The following is an 11,843-nucleotide window of genomic DNA, read 5'->3' on the forward strand; positions in this document are numbered from 1 at the left end:
CCATCACACTACATATGCAACCCAAACACAGAACATAATGAAATGAAATGAGCTTGTGAGCGTGAGCTAGCATGAAAAACTTTAAGTTTGGCAATTCCCCTGGCAGGGTTCATACAGTGATGATTAAAATTTACATGATAATCAAGTCGTTAGGAAATAATTTTGCTAATTAAATTTTACTTGTGTTTAGTCAATAAATGACATTTGATTTTTATAAATATAATGCCTCTGAAAAAAGGTACTAGATTTTTATAAAAAATACTGAACTACTAAAATTTTTCATAATTATTCATACAGCTCATGTAAAAATTAAAAAAATAACAGAAATAGTCAATGGACTAATAATGAAGCTAATAAAAGACTTAACATTAAAAGAAAGGCTATTTGCATTTGCACTTTAAGAGAGTGTACGAAGCTTCAGCTGACAGGACTTAAAGTCATTAGGTTCAATGTTCAGCCACCACATCTGAAATAAATACCACAAATGACCTACACTTATTATACACTGGCTGTCAAGGTCTCAGTGACCTCAGGTAGAGGTAGAGCATCTGACTTGCATCCACATAACCCATCATCAAGTGAATGAAAAAGATATTGGTAGTAAGTACGACAATCAACCAGTGAAAAAAGCAGTAAGAGGCAATAGCTTCAAAATTAGTTCCAGAGAGCACATGCTCATTATTGGTTTAGAGTAACTTTACCTAGGATGGAAACACCAAAAATAACAATTTTTTTTTACCGTATTTAACTAAACTACCTAAGTCATAGTTCATAAATGAATTTTTATCACTCTCCTTCCAAAAATAACAATTTCTGTTTTTTACCATATTTAACTAAACTACCTAAGTCATAGTTCATAAATGAATTTTTATCACTCTCCTTCTGCTTTGAACTTAAATAAAAGTACCAACAAATACATATGCATACCAAAAATATATTTTATCTGAGCCAGACTTTTAGAAGTAATAAATTATTTAACATTTATGTTTCTATCAATAATGGTTTTCCTATGTTTTAATCAGATTCAAGGATATGTGGTGATATCTTGATTACATGGTATCTGAGCGGAGGTTAGTTTGTACATTGCTAAATTCATTTTGAGATAATTTCTGCATATACTTTCTAGATGGATTAAATAACAATATTAAACTTCATGCATAACTTTTACTTTTTAAATAAGATTTTAATAAAATCAACTATAAAGAAAAATAATATAGAAAAATATAGTACTATTCAAAAGTTTTTTACATTCCTAAAGTGTACATTGTAATCTGTTCATCTAATAAACAATAAGCAACCCCCCCATGGGCCAATTATATGAGGATGATATAAGTGACATGTAAATGAAGTGTAGTATTGTACCAGTCTCAGACCTACCAATCCTAAGATATGTGGTTAATTGAACTCTAACCACCAAAGTACACCTGTATCCACTATCTAGTATAAAATCAACTAGCTTTTACCAAGATTCTAATCTCAGAACCTTCGACTTCAAAAATCAGCTGTTAAACAACTGATCTGCGACTGGAAGTTAACCACAAGACTAGTCAGGTGGGCTAACACTACAAAAATGTAATGATAAAATTAAATCTAAATAATTTTAACTTCCCCAGCATGCATGAAAGCCAATTTCTGGCTTATTATGCAAATTCTAGTAAGGAAATACTGTTTCCATATACTACCACACATAGAGCTTACATCCAATTTAGTACCAAAAAAGAAGCACCAAATTACAAAAAAAGAAACACCAGAAGTAACAAAAAGATGCACCAGAAGTACCAAAAAAGATGGCTATTGAATCTTCTTAGAAATTGTATTGGCCACAAATATTTGTGAGTGGTTTCCAATCTCTTTCCATGGTTCCTATCTCTTTGTGTTTCCATGGTTCCTACCTCTTCAAGAGAATGATCAGGAGTAGATTGGAGTAGTTAAAAGTCTTACCCAGGACCAATTAATGTAATCAATGTCAATATAACTTAATATATTTATAAAAATTAAAGGCTATAGTTGCATACGATGCATACCCTTTCTCTACCCAATTTCACCCTTGGTATCCCTTCATTCTAATATCATAACATGTATACAAAAAATAAAACCTGTAAGAAAATATACTACTAAACTGGGTATTTGATTCTATGAGATCAACCTGTCACTAGAATTAAAAATGGTTAATTAAAAAGGGTACGTAGTATAGGCTACCTAAGAATAAGAATTTCCAGAAAACTCAAATTAAAAATTTATTTACTCTAAAATACGACAGGCCCATATATCGGATCATCATCATCTTCTTTCTTTCTCTTCATAGTACTACATTTTTTAACTGCATGAAATAGTCCTTTACTTATTCTTGCTCTGTTAATTTCTTTGAGGATATTTAGTGCACTATGACTGGGTTCAATTACTAAGTGTTTATATAAACATAATTTCCTAAGCAACATCATTAAAAGACAAGACAGCATCATATACTAAACTTTGAGTGCATCAAGTCCAATGAAAGCAATTTGGGAAGTCTATTTCAGATGACACTATTGAAAGATTCCTAAGGATTTTGGGTACTGCCATAGAAACCTTTTATGGAAATTTTTACATCTGATAGACTTTCAAAGTTCGATTTTATAACTTAAGCTACAGCTGGCGGTAAATAGTGTTTTTATTGTTCACCTGTGATTTTGGATCGACTGAATTTGCACTAGAAATTTTTCCCAACAGCAATTTTTCTGCAGTCTTTGATAAATGGATACTTTATTTAAAGCATTTCTTCACATTTTTTCTAAATTGAATAAAAAGACTAAAATAATTCTGCAAGTTATTCTTTAAGCAACCGTCTCAAATGAGATCCCATTCACTTTTGTATGTGCTCAATATATTCCAGCTTTACAATGGGAACATAATCAATGTACAGCTTTCTTTTGAGTACCTAAATGAAGGCTTTGCAATCACTACCACTATCACCCAAGTACTTTGTATACCTATTATTATTATTACTCACAATCATCAAATATGGCCACTGCACTAGCAACTTCCTTTCGGCCACTAACTCCAGTATAGTTCATCATACAACTGGTAATTTCCAGTTTTTCTTTAACATTTTTTTTAATTTTCACTCACTTGGCAGTACTTTCTAGTATTTCAAAATCTATAACCTTACCTGTGTCAACACTGGTAGTATTTATTGAAAATTAAATATTTATTTAGTAAACTTTTTAACAGAATTATTATTCAGAAATTTTAAATGACCAAATTTGATAACATTGAAAAGGAAATTGTAAAACTGAAAACAAGAAAAAAATGATATAATTAAATCAATTTATAATATTTATGAAATGAAATTCCATAAATTCAAAAATGGAAAAACAAGATGATATAAAATCTTTTTCTAATAAACTGTTGGAAATAAATGATGAAAATTAAAAAATAGAACAAAAAAATTTAAATACTAAAAATAATAATGTAAACCAGTACTTGAGAAAGAATTGTATAAGCTATAATCCAGGATCTCCTTTAAGGAAACTTTGGCATATTTTTGTTATTTTAAATAGAGTATCATCTGTAACTGGGTTTCAGTTAAATGATGTAATGACTGGCAATCATAAAATTTTTTAAAGAAATGCTGACACTTGTAGATTACATCAAATTATAGTCAAATTCAATAGTTTTTGAACTAAAATCGAGTTCAAGTTAAAGTAAAATTGTTAAACTTTCATATTGGTTGGGAGAATCAGTATAACCTTGTTTACATGAATGAATCTAAGTCTCCTGAAAAGTAATAGATCTTCAAGGTGGCCAGCCAAATGTATAGAGAAAAGTGGTGTTCCATAATGGGAAAATTTATGATCCCATAAATAAATGGCAATACATCTGAAGATAAGTTATTTTATTAAATTAAGTTATTGTTAAATTTATTGAGTTAAATCCTTAAAGGTATGTACTGAAATACCTTAATAATAATTATTAGGTAATAATTAAATACATATGTAACAAAAACATATTGTTAAATCATAAATTAGTGAATTAAGACTTAAAGGGGACTACTGAGTTCAATTATTGGTTGTTTTTCAATTCCATTTTTACTTGTGTATTATGTAGAAACAGTCAATTACTGAATTACATAATTTAAATTTTAATTACTTACAAACTTCAGAGAATCTACAACATTTTAAGTGTTAACCTACAATTTGTTTAGGAGCTTTATAGGGGTAGTATCTTTCTCTGGATATATAGATTGATGATTTTTTCTTTTTGGTTATGGGAATGCGTGTATGGTATGAGTGTGTATGAATGCAAGTGTGAGAGATTTGTTTTGTCTGTACATTATCGATAATGCGGATACAAGTGATACCTATGGGCGTGTGAAAAAATGGTGTTTGTGGTTCTATATATTATGCAAATTCATTTTTACCAGTTACGAGAAATGAATTTTTAAATTCATGTTAATAATAATGGGAGGTATTTATAGTATATTGCTGTGCAAGAGTGATAATGATGTAAACAATAGCTTCTTAATGAGTCAGAATAAACTAGAAGATTATCTTTCTAGTTGAGATATGCATTAAGTCAGTCGATGAGGCTTCTTATAATAGGCAGACTTTTACAGGAAATATTTTATTCCTGTAAGGCCTATGGTACATCCTTTCAAGATATCTTTCTTTTTCCAACCTAAGTTCTTTAATTACCTGTCTGTTAGTGTAAGAAGTACCTGTAATCTGAATCAACTTAAAGTAGTGTTTTTTCTACTTTACAATTAAGGTGGAAGCATTATATTCAGTGATGATTTAGTCTAAATGAAATAGTTGTCAATTTTAAATTTAATTTGTATCTTTTTTAACTCTGACAAGGTACAAATCAAGTATGCTGTGTTGTCTGTGTGAGAGAAAGATAACTGAAGAAAACAGTGTGCGAGTGTGAATGTAGTTTATCATTTTAATGTTTTAATTGTAATTGTTAATCTGGTATTTCTATCTATGGTCAAGCTCTTTGTAGGTAGCATATTTTCATATGCAACTACAGTAATATTTTTATCAATAACTGAGCAAATTTACTGACATATTACAACTGATTAAATATCAGTACACACTAAACAAGTGCTTTATATTTAATACAATGCATTGTGTACTATCTCTTGTCTTTTTCATGTGGTTATTATGTATTGATGTAGTTGAAATTAAATTTATTTGTTATTACTATTGTCTTGTATTTCAAATGCTCCAGTTTTTTTTTTTTTTTTCATTTTATTTGCGAGGAACTAATAAAATCAGTTATGAAATTGTACTTACATTCTTGAAGTTTAACATGACATAACCTAGAAATGTCACCTCAACTTATATCTAAACTAGCACAGAGTCAACATATTAACGCTTCCTTCTTTTTTCATTTATTCCTGTGCCACCTGCAGGATTTTTAAGTATATTTATTTGGATTTTCAGGCCTTTTTTGTAATTAACCACAAAAACAAAATAAACGAATTATCAACTCAAAATTAATTGACAATCCCATAGTGTTTACTTGAAGCTGCACTAATAACTCTAGCAATGATGACAACTGCCTTTTTAACTTAAAATATACATCCGTACAAATGTATTAAATATTACTTTAGTACTGTTCATTATTCAAAAAAAATGTTTAGTAAAATACATCGGCATGTAAATGTTCGCGCAAGGTAATCTTCGGTAATAGGAAAAAATGAAAATCAAATTGCTAAACTTTGGTGTGACTTCTAATACAAAATAAAATTTGGATATATATTGGTATTACAAGTTGTAAAAATGCTACACTTCTAGCTGAGAAGTATTCCGTATTTTTTTATGTAAATCTATTCAAAGGATAAATTTACCTTCAATTATTTGTGATGCGTTTTACTTTCAAAAAAATAAAAATACCAAATAGGCTAGGGAAATTCAAAGCCCTTCTTTTTCCCCCCACCCAACAAGTCTCTCCCTCAATTTACAAAAATCACAGTATTGCATTGATAAAACTAGGTTCTCCCATGAAAGTAACAAGGTGTAGCATTGCGCACAGTATTCGGCGCGCATGCGTATATGCTCGTCCCAAAATCTCATTTTCTACCGGGTTATTTGAAAATATAACTAAGGGATTGGGACAAATGTTTTTAGTTGTACAAAAATGTTAAATACAAGATAATGATTAAACGAGCTAACAATCGAATATTTATTAAATATAATAAAAATTTTTTTTTTTAATAATCCTTAATAAAAATAAATATTTTATACAAGTCTATTGATTCTTAAGATTGAAATTGACTGTTAATTAAGATAAAATTCAAAATAATGAATGAAAACCTAAACAAAGAAACAGGGACACATCTTTTGAAGTGCAACTTCAAAATTTTATAACTAAAGATGTGATATTTATTTTGGTCAATCTTCAGAATTGATGATTTTTTAGTTTAATTAAAAATATTATCACAAAACAATTTTTGAAAGAAATTGCTTTTAATAATCTAATTTACACGGGAAAATGAGATATTACTTATTTTTTTACGGATACCAAAATGAATATTACTTTATAATACTGAAATTAAAATAAAATGTTGTTTAGTGAAAAATAATTTTATATTCAATAAACATATTTTTCTAATGAGTCAAATGAAATTCAAGGGATTTTCTGGGTAAACCATTTTAAACCTAGTGCAATAAAGAGAACAATTGTTCTGCATTCAGGTTTGATATCTTATCCGTTTTGTTTTACAACTCTAACTCATTTTTTTACCTGGACGAAGAAAATAATTTTCTCTCGGATACTTGTTACCTTCATCGGTGACACCTTGTTACTTTCATCATGGGTTCTCCCTCTATAAATTATGAGACCTTGCCAATGGTGAGGGGCTTGAGTTATCAGTAATACAAAGTAGCTGGACCGAAAATGCAACCGTATAGATTCCTATAGATACTGAAGATACTTCTTATAGATACTAAAGATAGATTCCCGAAAGAGGGTGCTGCCATATCAAAATCACTCGACCTGAGTTCTACGCAGCTAAAAGCAATGTAAAACTACAGCTGCTTTTTTCCAATAAAATATAACTCTGTATTTTCAAATAATAAAAATGGAGGTGCCTTCCTTTTTAAAATATTCTGTTGGTAAAGTAGTCTCCCGTTCGAATCTCCGGATGGGGACTACTAAGGAAGAGGTCTCCAGAAAATTAAAAAATAATATTCTCACATCAGAGCATGGAATGTTAGGGGGGAAATGAATAGATCTGTAAATTTAGTTTAAGGTTCGGAGGGAAAACTTTGTCAGGTGATTTTAAAATAATTAATGCAGCTTCAAATAAAGGACAGGCAGGAGTAGGTTTCATAATGAAGAATAACATAAGTGTAGAGTATTTCAAAATGCATAGTGATAGAATCATTGTAATAAGGATAAATTAAAGCCTAACCCGAAACAATTGTTAATGTCTATATACCCACAAATGCTCATGATGATGATGAGGTAGTGTGTATTCGAAAAATTGATGAAGCAATTTCTTACACAAAAGGGGATGAATATTTAATAATAGTTGGAGATTGGAATGCAAGTTGTAAAAGGCAAGGAAGGAAATATTGTGGGTGAATATGGGCTGAGAAAAAGGAATGAAAGAGGGAACTGACTTAAATAGTTTTGCACAAAGTATAATTTAGTAATGGCCAACACCTAAGAATATACACATGGAAAAAGCCAGGTGATACTGCAAGGTATCAGATTATTATATCATGGTAAAGCAAAGATTTATAAATCAACTCATCAACTGCAAAGCTTACCCTGAAGCAGACATTGATAGCGATCATAATTTAGTGATAATGAAATGTAGATTGGGGTTGAGAAACCTTAAGAAAAGGTGTCAGATGAATCAGTGGAATTTAGAGAAGCTTGAGGAAGAGGAGGTAAAGAAGATTTTTGAGAACATTGCAAAGGGTCTGAGTAAAAAAGATTAGGGTACAAAATGTAGAAGAATAGGAGAATATTAAAGAGGAAATTCTTAAATCAGCAGAAGCAAACTTAGGCGGAACAAAGATAACTGGTAGAAAACCTTGGATGTCAGAGGATGTATTGCAGCTGATGAACGAATGTAGAAAATATAAGAATGCTAGTGATGAAGAAAGTAAAAGGAATTATCGGCATTTAAGAAATATTATAAACATAAAGTGCAAACTAGCAAAATAAGAGTAAATTAAAGTGTTCAGAAGTGGAGAGAGAAATGAACATTGGTAATATAAACAAAGCATACAAGAAAGTTAATGAAAATTTTGGGGTGCATAAATTAAAATCTAATAATGTTCACACAAAGATGCTATACAGATTTATAATACAAAAGAAAAATTTGATTAAGTGGATGGAATATATTGAGTTATACGGAGGAAATTAGAAAGAAAAAGGTGTTATTGAGGAAGAAGAGGATGAGAGGGGACAAAACAATACTGAGATCTGGATTTAAGAGAGCATTACGATTTGAATGGCAGAGAGGCTCCTGGAATAGACGGAATACTTGTAGAATTACTGTGCAGTGCAGGTGAGGAAATGATAGTTTAGAACTAATATTTATAAAAAAGGGGCAGTTCCGTCAGACTTCAAAAAGAGTGTTATAGTCATGATACCAAAGAAAGCAGGAAGCAAATAAATGTGAAGAATAAATAACAATTAGCTTAACTAATGCATCAAAAATCTTTCGCACATGCACTTAACTGAAATTCTGTAAGAAGAATTGAAGAGGAGAATGGAAGAAGTGTTAGGAGAAGACAAATTTGGTTTCAGGAAAAGTGTAGTGGCAAGAAAAGCAATTTTAGCACTCAGATTAAAGAAAAACAAACCAACATACTTTGCATTTATAGACCTAGAAAAGGCATTCGATAACGTAGACTGAAATAAAAGGTTAGACATTTAAAAACAAAAATAGGGTTCAAATACAGATAGAAGAAAGATTGCTTACATTTACAGGAACCAAACAGCAATAGTAATAGTTGAGAACATTGGAAAGAAGCTGTAATAAAAAAGGGAGTCTGACAAGGATGTTCCCTATCCCCATTACTTTTTAATCTTTACATAGAACTAGCAGTTAATGATGTTAAAGAGCAATTTAGATCCGGAGTAACAGTATAAGGTGAAAATATAAAGATGCTATGATTTGCTGAAGATATAGTAATTCTAGCAGAGAGTAAAAAAGATTTAGAAGAAACAATGAACAGCATGAATGAAGTCCTACACAAGAACTACCCATGAAAATGAACAAAACAAAAGTAATGAATGTAGTAGAAATAATGAAGATTGACCACTGAATGTAAAAATAGTAAGAGAAAGAAAGAAGAATTTTGTTATTTGGGAAGTAGAATTACTAAATATGGGTGAAGCAGGAGCAATATAAAATGCCAAACAGTACAGGTGAAACAAGCTTTCAGTCAGAAATATAATTTGCTTACATCAAAATTAATTTAAATGTCAGGAAAAGATTTTTAAAAGTATGTTTGGAGCATAGCTTTATCTGGAAGTGAAACTTGGACGATCAGTGTACCTGAGATGAAAAGATTGTAAGCTTTTGAATTGTGGTCCTATAGGAGATTGTTAAAAATCAGATAAGTGGATTGTGACAAATGAAGAGGTTAGCAGAGCAAATTGATGAAAAAAGAAGCATTTGGAAAAATATAGTTAAAAGAAGAGACATTTAAGGCATCCTGAAATAGTCGCTTTAATATTGAAGGGACAGGTAGAAAGAAGGAAAAAATTGTGCAGACAGGCAACGTTTGGAATATGTAAAACAAATTGTTAGGGATATATGATATAGGGGGTAACCTAAACGAAACTAGTAACACTAGATAGGGAATCTTGGAGAGCTGCATCAAACCAGTCAAATGACTGAAGACCAAAAAAGCTTTGTTTTTCAAAAATACTATTGCCTTAAAAAAAACCTAAAAATCATGCAGAAGGAAGTGCATATGTTGACTCTAGTAGATATTGTCCTCTAAAGAGAACAAGATATCATATTACTTTAATGACAAAGACCAATAAGAGCATCCCACAGGATTTCTGAGATCTGTAGCAATCTATACAAACCTGAAAATCGCTTCCAATTAATATTTTACATCCAGTGATTCTGCCTAATTTGATACTTACACTCAACACCGTAAACCAGAAGAATACACGTCCAATAGCTGCTTTCAATTAATAAACCTAAGAAAATGACATTCAATTTTTTTAATAAATGTATCTTACCCTTATACATTTTTCATTAAATGTAATCATAACAGCAAGTCTTCTCTTAAACACAATTGATATAATAATTAAGATTAAAATAAATAATAGTTGGACAAAGATTTACGTGTGGTCTACAGTAGTGATTATATATAGTGTTCAAGAACCAATTAATCGTACTTCAAGTACTGATTCAGGACACGAGTTTTTTAAAACATTTAATCCAGCAGTAGGCTTGGCACCATAATGTGAGATAATTTTTACTAATTTATTATTATTAATAATTTTTATTACATTAGTGGAGAAAATAAAACAGGCAAAGATTTTCAGCTTGCATTATGGTGCACAACTGTACTCGATTGTTTGTCAACGGATTTTGTACAAAATAAAATTCTTAATAAATTTTGTAATAAGTAAAAATTGATCAAACAAATAATTACAAAGATACTGAATATTAAAAAAAAAAACTGACTGCTATTTTTTATTGTGACGTTTTCAAAATTTTTATTTTGTAAAGACACTAGGAATTAGATTCCGAAATTTAATTAAAATAGTTATACTCGTTCCTGTGAAATAATTTTTTATTGAAAATCCCAAAATGAAAACAAAACAAAATAAGACTTAGCACGATGTGAACGTTTTTACTTATTTTGTTATCCTGAATCAGTTCCTGAAGTTCGACTATATGTCCTGGAACACTACATATAATACCTTATTACAAAGTGTAGTTATTTTAAAAGGATTTGTAATCCACTTTGATAATGGTTATATTATTGATGATGACTGTAATCGCAGAACAATGTATAGTGATCTGACACAACGGTACTCATTAAACAGACATCTACGACCTTATCTGTGCTCATTTAACAGGGATCAAGCATATGTTATATATTTTTTTTGTGTAATTGGGATTATAATGGTTAAATCGTCAATAGACATTGGCAATATAATTTGTAAAAATGTTTTACATAGTACGCAGTGTAATGTTATATATGATAATGTAATTTTATTTTATGAGCTCTTGCCGCTTTTTGAAATCCGCGATTCAAATTTTGTCATCAAATATTAAATATATCTTATAGCAAATCTTTCCTAAAACCCATTTGATATAATAATGCATTTCACCAGGAATCTGTGTGTGGACTACAGTGGTCATGCACAGCCAAATGACACGAATTGTACCTAATTATTTTAACAAGATTTGTAACAATTTTGATTATGATTAGAATATTGATGATGATTGTGAGGATGATGATGATGAAGGTGGTGGTTGGTGATCGCTGAACAATGGCATTGATCTGACCCAATCGGTACCCATTGAAACGTGATCTGTGATCTAATCGGTGCTCATTGAACGGGGATCAAGCATTCAATGAACGGTGATTTATGACCTGATCGGTGCTCAATGAATAATGGTGATCGTGATCTGATCGTTGTCAATGACAGCTGATTGGTGATGGTGGTGATTATTTATTGTGAGTGATATGTTAATGTACTAAAACTAACATAAAGCTTGTTGTGTATTTGGGATTGCAATGATTAAATCGTCGATAGGCATTGAAAATATAATTTGTAAAAATGTTTGACTTAGCACGCAGTGTATTATATTTTATTTGATGAGCTCTCGCCGCTTTTTGAAATCCACGAATCAAATTTTGTCATTA

The 11,843-nt window shown here is 30.4% G+C and overlaps 1 protein-coding gene across 1 annotated transcript in view; it reads left to right on the top strand.

Annotated features, from left to right (window-relative positions):
• The window catches only part of LOC142331725 (uncharacterized), a 499,803-nt gene that overhangs the window by 384,587 nt on the left and 103,373 nt on the right, over positions 1-11,843 (top strand). The gene's annotated exons all lie outside the window — the stretch shown is intronic.

The sequence above is a fragment of the Lycorma delicatula genome, chromosome 10, assembly GCF_047948215.1.
Source record: "Lycorma delicatula isolate Av1 chromosome 10, ASM4794821v1, whole genome shotgun sequence".
In the NCBI taxonomy this organism is placed as follows: Eukaryota; Metazoa; Arthropoda; class Insecta; order Hemiptera; family Fulgoridae; genus Lycorma; species Lycorma delicatula.